Raw genomic sequence first — 10,377 nt, 5'->3', positions numbered from 1 at the left:
TGAGTTGTCCCCTTATAAATATACTACAACCTATTTACTTTTATAAACCTCAACATTTTCGTACATTAAGTTTGATTTTATATTATTATTTAATAATAAATAGATATTTAATTTCGTATTTTAAGATACATAGAGATTTGTTGTGAATTGTAATGAAGTATTTAATCTATATTTGGAATATGAAGGATCAAATAATATCTGTATAATATTTAGGTAATGTAATGTAGTTGTTGTTGTTGGGCATTTGTCCCTCCATTTATGAGGAAACTACATGCCACACCCTTAATTAGACATGCCACTCATCCAAAAGTTATGTTTTTATCATTATACGCAAGTTATTAGTTTTTACAAATATGCATTTCTATTAGAAATTTGAGAGGTGTATTGCAAATTTCAAAAAATACTGGATTTTTTTAAACTTCCATAGATTTTACTGAAAATTTCAAAAATATACAAGAAATTTTGAAAAAATTACTAGATTTTTCGAAATTTCCGATATTTTTTTGCAAAAATAAAATAAAAATTAAGCTACCAATTTCAGATTTATGGTAGTTCAAAAATTGTTTTTTTTTTTTGCAAAAAAATTCCGTGAGTATACCAGAAAATTAAAAAATGTACTGGAAATTTTAAAAAAATATTGGATTTTTCGAAATTTCCGATATTTTTTTGCAAAAAAGAAAAAATTTGAACTAATATAAATTTGAAATCTTCGGTAGTACAAATTTTTTTCAGCCCCACTAATTTGTTCAAGTGTAATTTTGAAATATCAAAATAGAGGGGATGCCATGTATAAAAAAAGGAGTAGCAGATAGAAATATATTGAAATATATTGTAAATAATTTTATTATTATTATTATTATTATTAATTTTTCCCCTATTAAAAAGATTTTTTGAATTCGCGAAATGTTGAATTTATAAGAGAGAAAACACATATACTTAATTCCTTAAAGTTTTACATGGATATGTGTCATATATTGTAAAAATAGTGTAATTCAAGTAGGTGTAACCGATTACCACCCCTTCTGCGGCAATTACAATCAAATAGAAGCTTCATGTAACCAATTGTAGGTTTTAGTGTAACTGGTTACCACTGTCAAGACTTTTATATTTTTGAGACTATAGCTTCCTGTAACCGGTTACAGGTTCAGTGTAACCTGTTACAAGATTGCAAAGTTTGTTTTCTCTTTTAGTTGGTTAGCTGCTACATTGATGTGTATTGTTATATAAATATCTATGTTGGATGATTAATGAAATAGAACCATATTCTCACCCTAATTATCTCTAATTCTCTCATTCTTTCCATCTCTTCACTATTCATCATTTTATCTTGTGATTGGATTTATACCCACATTTGGCATCAACAGCTTGGTTCTTTGATCGAACACTTAGTGTGCAAAAATGTTTTCCATCTCTAATGAAAGTATCATTGAAAATCTCTCAATTTTCGATGCGAGGATTACGACAAATGGTGCAAATAAATGAAAATGAAGTTTGGTTATCAAGATGTTCTTGAAGTGATCAAGAATGGTGTTAATCTACTTGTAGAAGGTGCAACAACAACACAAAGAACGACACACAAGGAAGAAAAGACAGAATATTTCAAAGCTTTGTATCTAATTCATCAATGTGTTGATGCTGATAATTTTGAGGAGGTTAGTGACTGCACATCCTCAAAACAAGCTTGTGAACATTTAGAGAAAAGGTATGCTGTAGTTGATAAGATAAAGGTGGTGAAGTTAAAAACTCACAAAATATAGTTAGATTTAATTCAAATGGAGAAGGAAATCACTAGTGAATTTACTACAAGAATCAAAAGATTGATAAATCAAGTGAAAGCTTACGGAGAGATAATCATCGAGCAATATGTGGTTGGTAAAAATCTTGAGATTGTTAACGTCAAGATGCAATAATTTAGTGGTTGCTATTGAAGAGTTCAGGGATATTTCATCCCTGAGCAAATAAGAGTTACAAAGTTCTCTTGAGGCTTATAAGTATAGAATGGAGGAGAGAAATGTTGACAAAGCAAAAGATGATTAACACAAATTCCATTTAAATGAAGGTGACCGTTATCAAGATTAAAGAAGGTGACTGTTATCAAGATTAAAGAAAAACCTCTAACATAAATTTCATTTAAATCTTTAATCAGATCTCCACGTTGATTTTATACTTCATTTAGTCACATAAGTGAATGGATGAAGGAAAAGATTATTAACACAATTTAGATACATTAAAAAATTGTTCAAAAATTGCGTAGTAATAAGAAAAATTTCCCAAAAAGTCTAGTTAATTTCTATCTTGCCACTAAAAATTTGTCATAAAAAAAATCATATTCATCACCAAGCACAATTGAAGATTAAAACCACCGTCAAAGGTCAATTTGAAATGATGAGTTATTAATTTTAGTGGTTGAAAATATACAATAATAACTAATAGGCCAATTAAATTAGAAGGAACATGTATAATTGAAATAACTATGGTTTTGGAACTTTAAAGTGAATATAAATATGATAACTAGTAATACTATCCTCTTCATTAACGTGGACCGACCACTATCACCCATATTTTTCCCTTTGTATTTGTGTTCTCCAATTTAATTTTTTAGATTGAATTTATACTGAATGCATAATGTTGTTTATCACTTTTTTTTAAACAAAAGAAATTATCATTAAACAAAAGAAACGATTACAAGTATCAGAATAAAAAATAATACTCCTTAATTACATAGCCTATTTGTCCATTTCAGTTTTGTTGCAATTTGGATTGGAGAGTGGAGGGCTATGTTATGCCTACGGCATATTTGAAAACTTTCAAAGATGGGTAGATTTTCTACTAAGTTATATTTGCACTTGTATTGGTAATGGTGTCTGTTAGTTTTTGTAACAATAGGATTCAGTTTGTTTGTAGTTAGATGTTGGTGTATGGTCTATTGTTTGTTAGTACATAAACTAGAGAACCAAGTGTAGTCTTTGGTTTGAAATCCAAAAATTAGCTTCATGATAGATGTGTGATCATGAATTTCATATCTAGAGTTTGTGCATCACACTTTTCGCTTTCCTCGAATCGATTCTCCTGTCTGATTCATAGATTATTTTCTCGCATCACAGCTTTGTGGCGGATTTGGGTGGAGTATTTGGTCAAAGTATAGGTGGTTCAAACTTCAAACCAGGAATGAATTTAAACTCACATATTGTAAATATTATATCTCTGGATGCAATGGCAATGGTAGCATTAAGTAGTAACATTGTGTTTGATTTTTCTATGGATTATGAAGAGATAGCTGAAATGTTTTACGTTATACATTGATTTTCATTTCAACATATATGAGATGATAAAGAAGAGTGTTTGACCTTCTAACCTATATTATGATCATAGGCTTTGGTTACGGGAGAAATTGAAGCATTAAAATTGTTGCAATTCTATTTTAAGTAAATTAGAAAAAAAAATAAGTAAGAAAAAATATCATAAATTAATAAAATAGAAATAAATAATAAAAGAAGAAAACAATAATAAATTTATAAAATATAAAAGTTAAAAATATATTAGAAATATTTTAATAACAACTTAAATAATATAATAAATTATTAAAATAGAATCATTAAAGAATATTATAATATAATATTATATGTAATTTAACAATTCCATTCGTGATATTATACATCTTTAAATACTAAAGAGATACCTGAAGTAACCGTTGTACATTAATTTTCATTTCAACTTGAATTAGATGATAAAGGAGAGTGTTTGACATTCTAACATATATTATGATGGCTTTGGTTATTGGAGAAATTGAAGCCATTAAAATTGTTGCAATTCTACTTGAAATAAATAAGAAGAAAAAATAAGTAAGAAAAAATTGTTATAAATTAATAAAAGTTAAAATATATTAGAAATATTTTAAGAACAACTTAAATAATATATTAATTATTAAAATAGAATTATTAAATAATATTGTAATATTATATGCAATTTAACAATTTCATTCATGAAATTATACATCTTTAAAAACTAAAAAAAGAACGCAGATGAAGGAGAAAAAACTTCTAAATTGCTTTAAAAATTGTTAGAATTTGGAATGCTATAAAATTACAAACATGTTAAATAAAAAATTGAAAAATATCTTAATTCTATATGCAATTATTCCATTTATAACATGCTTTTATCTACTAAAATATGATAAAGAAGTATTTCAAATAAACTTAAAATATATAACAAATTAAAAAAATATAAAATATTAAAGAATATTATGATGCTGTGTGGCGTGCAATTTATGAAAATGAATTTTAATATCATGATGCAAGGGTGGGTTAAATGACTTTGTTTTAATAGGAAGTTTTTATTTATTTAATTTTTATAATAATGGAAAGGAAGTTGTTATTTTTTCTTTATTTAATTTTTATACTTTATACTAATGGAAAGTTATTCTTTCTTATTTAGTTATGATTTAATTATATAACACTATTTATTACAAATGATATCGATTTAAATATAACTTAAATTAATTAATTAAATTAAAATAAATCGATGACTAATCCATTAATTATTGTTAATAGAAAATAATAAATTGTTAAGAGAATAGGATTTCATTAATTTATTTTATTTTTTTATTTTTTTCATAAATCAATTAAATAATAGTCTATGAAAGAGAATAAGATTTTTGATAGAGTTAGTGGCATTTAGAAAAAATGGTTTTGATGCTCAATAATAATAATAATGCAGAGAAGATATGATAGTAGAGATAAGTTTTACGGTAGATAAAAATTAAAATCAAAATATATAAATAGAAGAAAAATTACAAAATTATACTCATTTTTATAACATATGAGATGCGAAGAAAAATATTTTAACCATCTTACAAAGAAAAATAACTAAAAAGAAAAAATATTAAATGTCATTAATTGAATCAATTACTTCAACAATATTTTCTTCTATTTAAAAAATATAATTAACATTAAGTAATTCTATAAATATTATAATTAAAAAAATTGTGTAAAATATCAATATTTTTTTACAAACATAAAATAAGTTGATCATTTGTCATATATATATATATATATATATATATATATATATATATATATATATATATATATATATATATATATATATATATATATATATATATATGGGGACGTATCAAATGAGAACTTTGGCTATTATGAGAACTGAGAATTTTCAATAATAACCATATGATTTAAAATCAACGTCTTGGATTTCACTCAAATTTTAAGAAACAATAATTAATACATAGATTCTGGTTTAAATACATATCACACCAATGTAAATCTGAGCATTGATTTTAAATCGTATGGTTATTATTAAAAGTTCTCAGTTCTCACAATAGCCAAAGTTCTCATTTGATATGTCCCCATATATATATATATATATATATATATATATATATATATATATATAATGGGGGCGACTTAAGTGAGAACACTTGGTTATAATGAGAAATGAGAACAATCAATTATAGCCCTCAGATTCTATTAAATGAAATTTGTGGTATAGATTATATCTTATTTAAAATAAACATGTGATTAAATGTTACATACAATCATTTTTCTCAAATCTCACAATTTATTAAAGAATCTCTTAGGAATAAAATAAATATTTCTTTTTATATTTAACATTTGTTAAACATTAATCATAAAATATTTTAGTAAAGTAAAATTACATAATTTTTATAAAAAATTTCTCAATAATAATTTTACAAAAATTTATTCACTATAATTTGAAATTTTAATATTTTTTTAAAATCTAAAAAAAAAGCATAGAAAAACGATTAAAATATCTAAATCAAATTTTAATAAGTATCAATTCAAACTATTTATTTTAAATTTAAATTTCAATCTCGTTTTAATTTCAATTCATATAATCATCCCAAAAATTCAATTCACGTATTTTTTTTCTTGCCAAATATTTGTAATGCTATGAAAATTATATTTTACAAAAATGTCAAAATAAGGAATCTTTAATATATGATAATTTTGATACTGTTATTTATTTTTTATAATTTGCATTTTAAATTTTGTAAATATGAATATTATAGAGATAATTATATCATATTTTGTTATATAATTATTTTAACAGTATCCCTATTTGTAATATATATTTGTTTGTTATAGGTTTTTTTAAAAACAAAGAATTTTTTAGGATCACATATCTTTGGCACAGAAAAAAACTTTTTAATTTTTTGAAAAATAAATAGTTTAAATAAATACTCATTGAAATTGGATTAAATATTTTATCTTTTTTCTATGAATTTATAAAAAAAAAATTAATTATAGTGAAAAAAATTTCATAAAAATCATTATTGAAAAATATTTTACTATAAAAATTATGTAATTTTATTTCTTAATAATTTTTATAATTTAGAAATAAAATTATTTAAGAAAGAAATATTTAATTTTATTTACAAATTCTTTAATAAATTTTGAGATTTGAGAAAAATGATTGTGTGTAACATTTAGTACTATGTTTATTTTAAGTAAGATATAATCTATACTACAAATTTCATTTAATAGAATCTAAGGGCTATAATTGATTGTTCTCATTTCTCATTATAACCAAGTGTTCTCACATTATAACCAAGTGTTTTCACTTGAGTCGCCCCATATATATATATATATATATATATATATATATATATATATATATATATATATATATATATATATATATATATATATATATATATATATATATATATATATATATATATATATAAATTAAAATTGCATGTAACAACTTACAAGATCATGTAACAAAATATATACAAAAATTTAACTTGAACTAGAGAAAAAAATCGGTTATTTACTATCTTTTTAAAAATTTTACTCAACAAACATAGTTTTTCTCTTCTTTTGAAATATAAAAATAAATATCTTAAATATAACACAGTATAAGTGTATTATTTTTTCAATTCATAATTATTTTATGATTATCAAAGCAACAATGTTATAATATATATATATATATATATATATATATATATATATATATATATATATATATATATATATATATATATAGAGAGAGAGAGAGAGAAAAAGAGAGAATATCAAGTGAGAGCATTTTTAAATGAGAGATGAGAGGAATAAATATCAACCATTGAATTCATCAAGACAGAATGTTAATATATATATATATATATATATATATATATATATATATATATATATATATATATATATATATGAGGAGGGATCAAATTACACCCGAAGAGTTACACCACGAGTTACACTCGTTCAATAACTACATCTCGAATTAATATTTTTTAAATTCAACCGTTGGATTGAAACGTAATATCATATAGATCATACCTATAAAGTTTGAGCTTAATCTATAATGATTTACTATAACATCAAGATATCCAAAGATTAACGTCAAAATGAGCTTTCATATAACGTTAATTTTGATGTAATTCAATGACATAGTAAATCATTATAGATTAAGCTCAAACTTTATAGGTATGATCTATATGATATTATGCTTCAATCCAACGGTTGAATTTAAAAAATATTAATTCGAGATGTAGTTATTGAACGAGTGTAACTCGTGGTGTAACTCTTCGGGTGTAATTTAATCCCTCCTCTCTCTCTCTCTCTCTATATATATATATATATATATATATATATATATATATATATATATATGTATATATATATATATATATGTATATATATATATATATGTATATATATATATATGTATATATATATATATATGTATATATATATATATATATATATATATATATATATCATTTTACTAATTGTGTGAATTTTATCATAATAAATACTTTATAAATTAAATCAACTACTTGAACTTCAAGACAAATAATAATAGAATGAACACACCAATATTAATACAAACGCGTAAGTATTCCTATCAAGATTCGTGCAAACTCACATGTTATTAAATTTTTTGTACAATTTTGAAACATATGCGTGTAATGGGTAAGTACCCGCACGTTGGGTAAGTACATGTACGAACGTGCGGATGTGCTGATCAGAATTTCTATGAACCCACAAGTTATCAAATTTTTTGTACAGTTAAAGAAAAAAATGAAATAATTTATGGATCCAAACACGAGAAAAATGTATTGTTTTTTAACTATTTATGTTATCAATGTTATTATTTTGATTTGTTTTAAATTTAAGATACAATATTTATTAAGATAATATATCAAAATTTGAAATATATATTATTGATGTAAAATAATTTTGGTAAAACAATTTTATTTTTCTTTTAAAAATACGTATTTTTTTAAAAAAATAATTAAAAAATTGATAAAACAATGTTGTTTTTCTTATTTACATTTATATTACATTTTGAAAACAAAAGTGTGCGTAGTACACCAGTACCTGTGCGAACGCACGGGTAACACACACCAACATCGTGCAAATTCGCGTGTTATTTTTTTTTACAATTAAAGAAAATAAAAATAAAATATTAAAAAGAATATATGAATTCAAACACGGGAAAATGTGTTATTTTTTAATTATTTATATTAATAATACTTTTGTTTTGACATTTTTTTTAATTTAAGATACAATACTTTTAAAGATAATATATGAAAATTTTAAATATATATTATTGATATAAAACAATTTTGTTTTTATTTTAAAAATATATCTTTCATAAAAACAATAAACTTTTTTGGTAAAAGAGTTTTATTTTTTTATTTACATTTTTATTACATTTGAGAATAATAGTGTGCGTATCACATCAATACTCATGTGAATGTACTGGTAACACACCAATACCGTATGAACGCACGTGTAATCATACTAAAATCCGTGTTAACGCATGAGTTTAATTTATAAAAAATTAAAATATATATTACTGATGTGAAACAATTTTTGTAAAACAATTATATTTTTCTTTTAAAAGCATGTTTTTTTAATAGTAAAATAAATTTGCAAAACAATTTTGTTTTTCTTATTTACATTTTTATTATAATGTTTAACTTTAATTCAATTTATCTCTATTAACAATAATTAGATTCACACTTGTACCCGTGCGAACGCACATTGTATCCTGTTAGTTTGTATGCACAATGTTGTTTATCACTTTTTTTTAATAAAAGAAAGGATTACAAGGACAAGAAAAAAAAAACACCCCTTAATTACATCGCTTAATTTTAAGAATGTCATGTTTGTCAAGCAAAAAGTTCCTAAATAATCCAGAATGTAAACTAGAGAACGAAGTGTAGTCTTTGGTTTGAAATCTAAGGTTAGCCAGAAGATCAGCGTAAAAATTGGCTTCGCGATAAATATGTGTGATCATTAAATTCATATTTAGAGTATACGCACAACACTTGAGCCAACAAAATTTGATATTGCAAGGGACAAGATTAAAGTTAGAGAAAACACTCATCACCAACACACATTTTGTTTCAAGCCATAGCCTATTCCAATTACGCTCCTTAGCTTTCTCAATAGCTAAAATGACTCTCCACATTAACTAAATCTCCCTCCTTTAGATAAGTGCAAAAGCTTCCCACATGATGGGCCTTGTTGTTTCTAAAAATACCGGCACAAAAACTTATCATGGGAGAACCTTTCGCAAGACTATCACTATTACACTTAATACAAAAAGTAATAGAACACTCACTACATAATTAAATAAGGGTAAAATATTTATAGACTAAAAAAGAGAATGTAGAGAGTAATGAAATAAAACATATAATTGTAAAATATATCATGTGTAAAATATTAAAATGATAGTCAATAAAAAAAATAGAGAGTAATAAATATCACGGGAAATTTTACTATAATAATCAACATACATATATTATTTAGATATATGTGCACAAAATTTATAAAATAATATCATGGTATATCGATGAAATGAATTGTATAGCCACATAATTATTAAATATATAAGTAATGTGTGAATTAAGTTGTATTAAAATTATATGATAACATAAGCAACTCAAAACTATTTTATGATCACAGAAATGAAATTATTATATAGTTATATATTTCTTATTTTTTTTATTAATTATGTGAGTTGTATAATCTTAAACATCTTACTTATTAATAGAATTAAATAAATTTTATACAAATAGAAATCAAATGAAACATAAAATAAGAAGGGTGAAAAAATTTATAAATTAAGAAAGAGAAATTAGAGGTAGAAATTATAACATAAGAAAATGATATTGTTATAAAATATAAATAGAGTTTAAAGATAGTGCACTGTTAGTGTAAATCAGTTTTATACATACAACCAATCAAAATGCTTTAATTTGCCATATAATTACAGTTTTTTAAAATTAAAAATGGGCTTTATTCTGATGCATGTCTCTCATTGGTTGACAGTGTAAAAATACTTTACACTGTCAGTACATTTCCTTTTTCCCCATATAAA

This window comes from Vicia villosa, linkage group LG6 (assembly GCF_029867415.1).
Source record: "Vicia villosa cultivar HV-30 ecotype Madison, WI linkage group LG6, Vvil1.0, whole genome shotgun sequence".
NCBI classification, from domain to species: domain Eukaryota; kingdom Viridiplantae; phylum Streptophyta; class Magnoliopsida; order Fabales; family Fabaceae; genus Vicia; species Vicia villosa.
Note: the sequence above shows the minus strand (reverse complement) of the source record.